The sequence below is a fragment of the Acanthisitta chloris genome, unplaced genomic scaffold, assembly GCF_000695815.1.
Source record: "Acanthisitta chloris isolate BGI_N310 unplaced genomic scaffold, ASM69581v1 scaffold11971, whole genome shotgun sequence".
In the NCBI taxonomy this organism is placed as follows: Eukaryota; Metazoa; Chordata; class Aves; order Passeriformes; family Acanthisittidae; genus Acanthisitta; species Acanthisitta chloris.
In genome coordinates, this window is record NW_008655529.1 from 12,780 (window position 1) to 21,170 (window position 8,391).

Here is an 8,391-nt window from a genome sequence, read left to right on the forward strand (position 1 = left end):
AAGAACCAATCCAGTTGTTTTACAGAAAGTGTTGCAGATAAACTGAAAATCTGACAGGCTGCCTGCAATACTCACAACTTTTAGGGAAAAGACATTAAACTGTCCATATTTAATTTTCACATTCAAGAGGTCCATAATCTAATCCTTGACTATTCCACCACTATGCACTGTAGTATTTAGTTTCAAGGGCACTGACAATTCAATCACTTGGTCACTACCTGTAAGAAAACAGCTCATAAGAAACCTAGTAGCTCAGGTTTTTCTTTTCTTGTTTTAATTCCTCTCTTCCTTATTCCCACTTACCATCTTCTCGGATTTTCTCCACATCTCCTTCTCACACACAGTATTAACCCAGAGCTATCAAACCAATGAAAAAGCTACAGTTTAAATTGAATTTATCAACTGAACTTTACCAAGGCAGATCAGTATAGCACTACTATGATGTTATTTCGTTCTTAAATGTGCTTGGGGGGAAACTACAACTCTTTCTTTGTGCAGAACTTGCAACATGAAAGACTGCTCTGTCCTATGACCTTCAAAGACAGAGAATCACTTGTTCCTAGTAAGACTGAAATCAAGAACAACAATATGGTAAGAACTGTTAGGTTTTCAATCCCAAAGCACGTTAAAACACTCCAGGAATCAAATGATACCACCAACCTGGCAACCTCTGACTTGGCTCAGACTATCTGCTTCTTTTCTAACTTTCTTTTGAAATGCACAAATGCAATGCACTGAGGAGAAAACATCATACCTGAGTAAACTCCATATACTGCAGCATATCTCAGCATCATTTGATTCCAGCATTTCAAGATTATCTTTCCACCTTATACATCAGCTCCTAACAGAATACCAAGGTATCAGAGAGATCCTGTTGCTCAGAAATGCTTTGTGATTTAAACTCTTCATCCTAAAAAAGGTTACTCAGAAGACAACCAAAGGCTAAGCGCTGAGTCCTGCCCAGTAGAACACAACAACCCCAGGAAGTGCCACAGGCTGGAAAGTACCTGGCAGGAAAGGCCCTGGAGGTGCTGGTGACAGGAGGGTACAGCATAGTGGGGGCTGGTCTCCAAGGCAACTGCCACAGAAGAGGAAGTGATCCCATGTTGCCCGAGGGAGGTTTACATTGGACAGGAGAAAAAAAATCTCTTCATGGAAAGGGTTTTCAAGCATTGGAACAAGCTGCCAAGGAAAGTGGCTTGAGTCACCACCCCTGGTGGCACTTAGGGACATGGTTTAGTGGTAGGCTTGGCAATGTTAGACAAGAGTTGCATAATGACCTTGAGGGTGTTTTAACCTTAATTACTCTATAATTCCACAAAAGTAGTTAAAGATGGTTAATACTGCTATTCCTTATGTTGGAGTGTTCTGCAATAAGGAAAAATGCCCCTGTGAGAACTGCTACAAAAACCTGACAACTGTCAAGAATCTTATCTTCTGCTTCAAGGTACTGACTGGTAGCAATCCACATGCAACCAGCCCCTTTCAATCCATCTTCTCTAGTCTCCCCCTTGCTCTTCCCCAGTCTCCAGCTGCTCCACATCTTTGATTATTCCCCTACATATGCCTTGATAGCCTGCAGTCCCACAGTCCCTCCATATTAATAGTATCCATGCTTATCTTGTTTTTTCCTTCTTATCAGTTAAAAAGTCCTGGTTCACAAAGCCCAGAAATCAGCGGCTGAAGAGTTCTATTACCTTCCATTTTGCCTCTGTTACCACGTATCTGTTAGGTGTGTGTTTCTGCCGTGTTTATCGCCTTCCCTTCTACTTATTATTACCTTTCAACTGAAAAAGTCAATATCCTTAATGGAACAGATGCTTTCACATTTCACATATCTGTACAGTAACCAGTATTTGGACTTATTTTGACTTCTTTGGACTTATATGAAGGTTTGCAGAGGCTGCCATGACTTTTATTTACAAGGATCGTACATGACACAGAATCACTTTGGCTAGGATTATGATCCTCCTTCAGGCCTCAGCCCCTCAAAACCACAGAGCCTCATCCTCTATAACATGAACGAGAAGACTTCATTTCAAGCACTGCAGAGCAAGAAAACAGCTGCACTGAGTCTCATGTTGCTAGATCTCACCAGGCACTGCACTGAGACTGATAGGCCTGTAATTACCAGTGTCTTCTTTCTTACTCCTCTTGCAAACTGGGACATTTGCCAGCTTCCAGTCAACTGGTACCTGTTCAGATTCCCCGGACCATTGAAAAATACTGGAGAGAGAACTCATGATAACACTGGCCAGGTCCTTCACTATGCTGGGATGAATTCCATCAAGCCTCACTGACTTACGTGCATTCAGCTGGAGCAGCAAGACTTGAACAACTTCAGAACTGGCCACAGTTTACCATGCCCCCAAGCCACAGGACTCCAAGGGTCCCTGGGCTCATCACTGGTGTTACACTGGTGTTACTGGTTACAAGTTAAAAGAGGTGAAGAATGCATTGAACATCTCTGCTCCATCTACATCCCTGTTTGTGAGGTGACTGACCTCATCAAGTAACACATCAATGTTCTCTCTCAACCTCCTTTTGCTGTTAACATTTTTAAAAGCCCTTTTGGTTGTCCACCACAGTGCTGGCCAGCATCTCCTCCCTGCAGTGGCAAAGAGCATCTCCGCAGCCCTGCTGTGTCAACTATCCTTGCTTCCAATTTCCATGCACTTTGTTTTTCCGCCTGAATTCTAGGAAAAGATCCCTGCTCAGCCAGGCTGGCCTTCTGCCCCAGCTCCTTGAATTCTGGTTTGAAACTGTCTGCTCTTGAGCTCTTAAAAAGTGACCATCCTGCTTTTTAAACCCAGATTGCTCTAAGTCTTCCTGCCAGCCTGAACCACTTACGTTTATAACCCTGACTGAAGCTGAGAAGCCAAAGAAATGCCACAGCTACTTAACATGAAACAAACAGAAGTGTCCAGCTGCCTTGAAAAATCATTCAGCTACCAAAGAGGTACCCAACAAAAGACCTCGCAACACACAGCTGTACAGTTTGGGATCTTCCTAGAAGGAAGAAGTCCTGAAGTTCTATCAGTACACCTTCAAGCTCTAGTACTGTGCAGAAGACCTGAGGATTTTCATGGACTTAAGTTCAGCAAAAATACAAAATTATCTATTATCGGACTGATGTAGGTGGTAAAGAAAGAGTATGGGGGGGCAGGGAGAGAAGAAAAAGTTATTTGTGAGAACCTTTTGTCAGAAACCAATCTTTTGTCCTGTAAACATATTTCCCTGTACACAGCAATCACTGAAAAAACAGAAGTTCAATAAATACTTATATGAGTCAAAAAAGGCAAGAACAGATGTTATTATGCACACTAAGCCTTAATACAAACCAGGTACTCAAACCAATTGTTGTTTCATACATGCAATTAAAACATACTCAATAGCAGCCAGAAATAATAATTTACTGGCTTAGAAGACAAAGCAAAGACAGACAGCTCTTTATGCAGTTATTAAAAGGGCCATACAAAGCACACAGCTTTACAAGTTAATGTTTTTCACCATTTCCAATACACAGCATGCACAATGCTCTAATTGCCACCTCTGATGTCAGTTCAATTAATAATTAATCTAACTTCATAATGAAAAGCTGCAAATCAGTTACAGTAAAAATATTTATTGGAAATTAGCTAGCAGGTTCCTTACATTCTGAAATGGAAACGTATTTTCAAGCTGTTCTGTTGAAGAACTTCCAAAACAGCCTAAGTGCTATGGTACAAGAAGCATGAAGTCTGAAACTGGAGGCATTTTGGAAAGCAGCAGCTCAGGCTCAGGTCTTTAAAAGGTTGGCAAGTGACATGTATTTAATACAGAGAAAAACTGTACCAGTAAGTGTAAATCATACTGAGGAAATGCTATTACCAAGCTGTCAGATTACAGCTGGTTATAGGAGCAGTGGATTCACTACATAGAACCAAAGCAAACATACACTTTCTAAGGGCACCTCAAATGTTTCATCAGCACAAAACATGGAAGTGCAAGAGATCCACTTGGTCAATAACTATCAAAATCCTGAAGGTGTCAAACTAGGTAACTGCATGAGCTTGAGAATCAATGGCCATTTCACAGAGATACTGAGATCCATAACTATTAAGTAAGCAGAACAAGAATTCTCATCTGTTCATCTACTTTCATGTTATTTTGATTTTTACTGACAGAGGATTTCTAGGAATAAATATTGCTGAGGCATCTTTGAAGGAAAACAGTGAATCTGGCACTTGCCAGGTAACTCCTTTATCCTTCACCAACATCTTACGTGGTTCATACCCGAGCATCTCAAAACCTACTGTGCCTTCTTTTGACTCCTAAGTAAGATGAGAAGACATAGGCTGCTCAGGTGGCTCCAGGGCAGCAGAAGTCAAGCCTCTTCTTTCACTCCTCAAACACTGCAGGGAAGGGATGGGCCATCCAGAGGGGCCTGGACAGGCCTGAAAGCTGGGCCTGCGCAAACCTCGTGAAGTTCAACGAGGCCAAGTGCAAGGTCCTGCACATGGGTCAGGGCAATCCCAAGCACAAGCACAGACTGGGAGAAGGATGGACTGAGAACAGCCCTGAGGAGAGGGACTTGGGGGTGTTAGTGGATTAGAAACCTGACACAACTCGACAATGGGCACTAGCAGCACAGAAAGCCAATTGTATACTGGGCTACATCAAAAGAAGTGTGGCCAGAAGCAGCCCAAGTCCAGGGAAGGGATTCTGTTCCTCCTCTCAGCTTTTGTGAGATCCCACCTGGACTACATCCAGCTATCAGTCCTCCCAATATAAGGACATGAACTGTTGGAGCAAGTCCAGGGGAGGCCACAAAGCTAGTAAGAGGACTGGGCACCTCTCCTGTGAGAACAGACTGAATGTGTCGGAGTTGTTCAACCTGGAGAAGGCTCCAGGGGGACCTCACTGCAGCCTTTCGGTACCTGAAGGGAGTCTCCAAGAAAGCTGGAGAGAGACTTCTTACAAGGGCATGTAGTGACAGGACAAGGGGAAAGGGCTTCAGACTGGAAGAGGGTAGATTTGGATTAGATATAAGGATGAAATTCCTCCCTGTGAGGGTGATGAAGCACTGGCACAGGTTGCCCAGAGAAGCTGTGGATGCCCCATCCTGGAAGTGTTCCAAGCCAGGTTGGATGGGCCTTTGAGCAGTCTGGTCTAGTGGAAGGTGCCTCTGCCAGTTGAAACTAGATGATCTTTAAGATCCATTCCAACCCAAACCATTTTATGACTCCATGACTTAAAAGTCCAATCCGTCCTTCTGGAACCTGGAAGACCTGGCCCCATGTTAGGCATAATGAAAATTAAAAAGCAGTATTTGATCCTTGTTTCAAATCTGAGAAAAATGCCACAGCCATCATGTAAAAATGTTTTATTTCCTAATTTCATACTCCATAGAATAGTTTGAGTTGGAAGGCACCTGTTAAAGGTCATCTAGTCCAACCCCACTGCAATGAGCAGGGACATCATCAACTAGAACAAGTTGCTCAGAGCCCTGTCCAACCTGACCTTGAATGCTTCCAGGGATGGGGCAAAGTCTGGCTGACATTTCAGGATAAAGTTGTAGAATTCTGCCTTAATTAACAGATAATTTACTACGCATAAGAAATGAAACCTACTCCCTTAGACATCAGTATATGTGTTGAGTTGTTGGGACAGGATGATGTTGCTTTTATTACACTACATGTTACTTGTTTCAATACAGCAAAGAAATTAAGAGATTGGGAGGAGGAGGGGTGGAGGGGTGGAATAAATCACTGTAAGAACTGCCAAACACTGGAACAGGTTTCCCAGTGAGGTCACAGGATCTCCGTCCTTGAATACACTCAAAGCTCCCCAGAGACAACATGCTAAACAAATAAACTTAGTGACCATCTTTAAACAGAGGAGATTGAAAAATATGATCTCCAGAGGTTCCTTACCACCTAGACTTGGCTTTCAACCAACCCCACTCTACAATAACCCTTTCTGTTCCTACCCCACATGGTACTTCTGGGATGGTTCTTTTGATTTCATGCCCTGCTCTCACAGGAGCACTGAGGGAAGAACCAAATCATCATGATCTCTGCTAAAGAGCAGAGGATGTGTCAAAGAAACCTCTTCACCCTACATTTCCCACAGCAGAGTTGATGCTGGATTTTAGTAACTTAGTAATTGAGTGGTGGTACCACAACAGGGACACCTCGAGGTGGTGCCGACAGCGAGACCTGGAACAAAGGAATTCCTGAGCTTTTACACCTTTATATCCATGTACCCATTCTCCACATGCTCCTTATGTGACCTAAACACACCTTGTGGTCCAATGGTCATTTTTGGTCTGGGGACTTCTAGTTCTTTATTGGATTCTTTCTCTATAGCTGTTTTTATCTGGACAGGTTGTGGCTCCTGTAGACAACTGCAGCTTCTTAATCTGTCAGTGTACACTAGTCTCAGAGCCTTCCTTCACAAAACTAAGCCACACTTCAGTTCAACTTTTCAGGGTGAAACTTTGCAGTTTACAGCATGAGGCTTCAGCAATACTCAGACAAGAGAACAGAGTTAAAAGAATTCATCTAACAACTTGTTTCAGACAGTTGACTGGAGATGAATGGTCAAAAGGAGTTCTCTCTTAAATTGATTTCCTCATATGGGTGAAGTAGTTTATTTACTGGGGGCAGAAGGAAGACTTCCAAAAGAAGCCAGGAGTGGATGATCAATCTGGATTCCTACTGATACATCACCGTGTTTAGATGCAAGACGGAAGGAAAAGATCTACCCAGGAATTTACTGGAGAAAAAATCCATTGAAATATGTCTCTTGAAACAAAAAAACCTGAAACCAATCAACTCCACTAATGACTGACCCTAATTTTTGACAGCAGCAATCTGAAAGTGATTGCTACATGCATTATAGATGTAGGTATATATGGCACACCTACACACAGAGTGCTCAGAGGAGTTCAACATGCAGAACCTGCAAGCAGGAAGAGATTAAAAGCCTTCTTTATCATAGCTGCATTAAATAATGAGGCAGAAATACTAATTGTCTAATCTCATCTGTTCCTTGTTGATTTCAGAAACATGACAAAAGACACAATGTGATCTCCATGGTGACTGTTAGAGCTGGAGACAAAACCATCAAAGATGCAGCCGATGATATTTCATCTGACATTTACACCATTCACTGAAACTATTGTTTGGTTTAATGATCAGAAATAAGACAGCATTTGAAATCTGATCAGCAGAAAGGAAAAAACTACTGACTGCTCAGGTTAGATACTAAGGTGGTGACATGTCAGACTTAAAATCTCCTGTGCCCACTCACTTTCCTCATTGTTCCTAGACATTATCCTCCTACCAAAATTCCCACTGAATGTAAAGGATATAAACTGACTGAAAAAAGCTGAAGGTACCAAAATACTAGAAATAAGTAAATACAATATGGAATACTGAGAAAAAGTATAATTAACTCTTCCCCGCTGTCCTATCCTGATAACCAAGAATTAGTAGGAAGCATTTCCTTCGCAAAGAGAGCATAGCTGAGACAAGATAACAAATGTTAGTATGAGCCTGAAGTCGCTTTTTCACAGAATCCCGTGTGGATCTGCAACAGAGAAACACTTCTGCAGTCCAGCATGCTTCATTAAATTCCATTTGGAGGGAAGGGGGAAAGACCCAGCGAAGACCAGGCTGGAAGGAAACCTCATGGTCCAGCCTGTCTTGGCAAAAGCACAGTCTAGACAAGCTGACCCAGAACCCTGTCCAGCTGGATCTTAAATGTGCCCAGTGTTGAAGAATCCACAACTCCCTGGGGAGATTAGTCCAAGGGTTGATTGATCTCATAGTGAAAAATTTTCCTCTGGAGTCCGATTGGAATCTCCCCTGCAGTAACCTGTACCCACCACCCCTCATCTTTTCCATGTGACTCCTTGTAAAAAGGGAGTCTGCATCTTCTCTGGAGCTAACCTTTAAGTACTGGAACATGTCTCCTAAGCCTTCCTTTCTCAATGCTGAACAAACCCAGTTCTCTCAGCCATTCCTCACATGGCAACTTCCCAGTCATTTGATCTATCCTTGTGGCCTTTCTCTGGACCCTCTCCAGCCTGTCCACATCTTTTCTGTATAGTGTATTGCAAGATACCATCTAACCACTACCACTAGAAACCTGGAAATCAACACATCCCCAGAAACTATGAGACTGCTTTTGCTCTGAACAGCACACAACACACAAATCTGAATTCTATCCCTATTCTGACAGACACTGTATTCCTCTAAGCCTAAAATTCACAGCCCCTGCCCTACCTCTGTTCACCCACTCTATCTAAAGCACTCACTTCCACTGTCTCTTCCCTTACTCCTGTTGCATACGTTTCTCTGTACACACATAGTATGACCTTCACTTGCATACAGCACTGGAAGG

General features: G+C 42.7%; 1 protein-coding gene across 1 annotated transcript in view; it reads right to left on the reverse strand.

Moving 5' to 3' along the window:
• The window catches only part of SCAMP1 (secretory carrier membrane protein 1), a gene marked incomplete at its 3' end in the record, with an annotated part of 23,049 nt that overhangs the window by 12,488 nt on the left and 2,170 nt on the right, over positions 1-8,391 (reverse strand). The gene's annotated exons all lie outside the window — the stretch shown is intronic.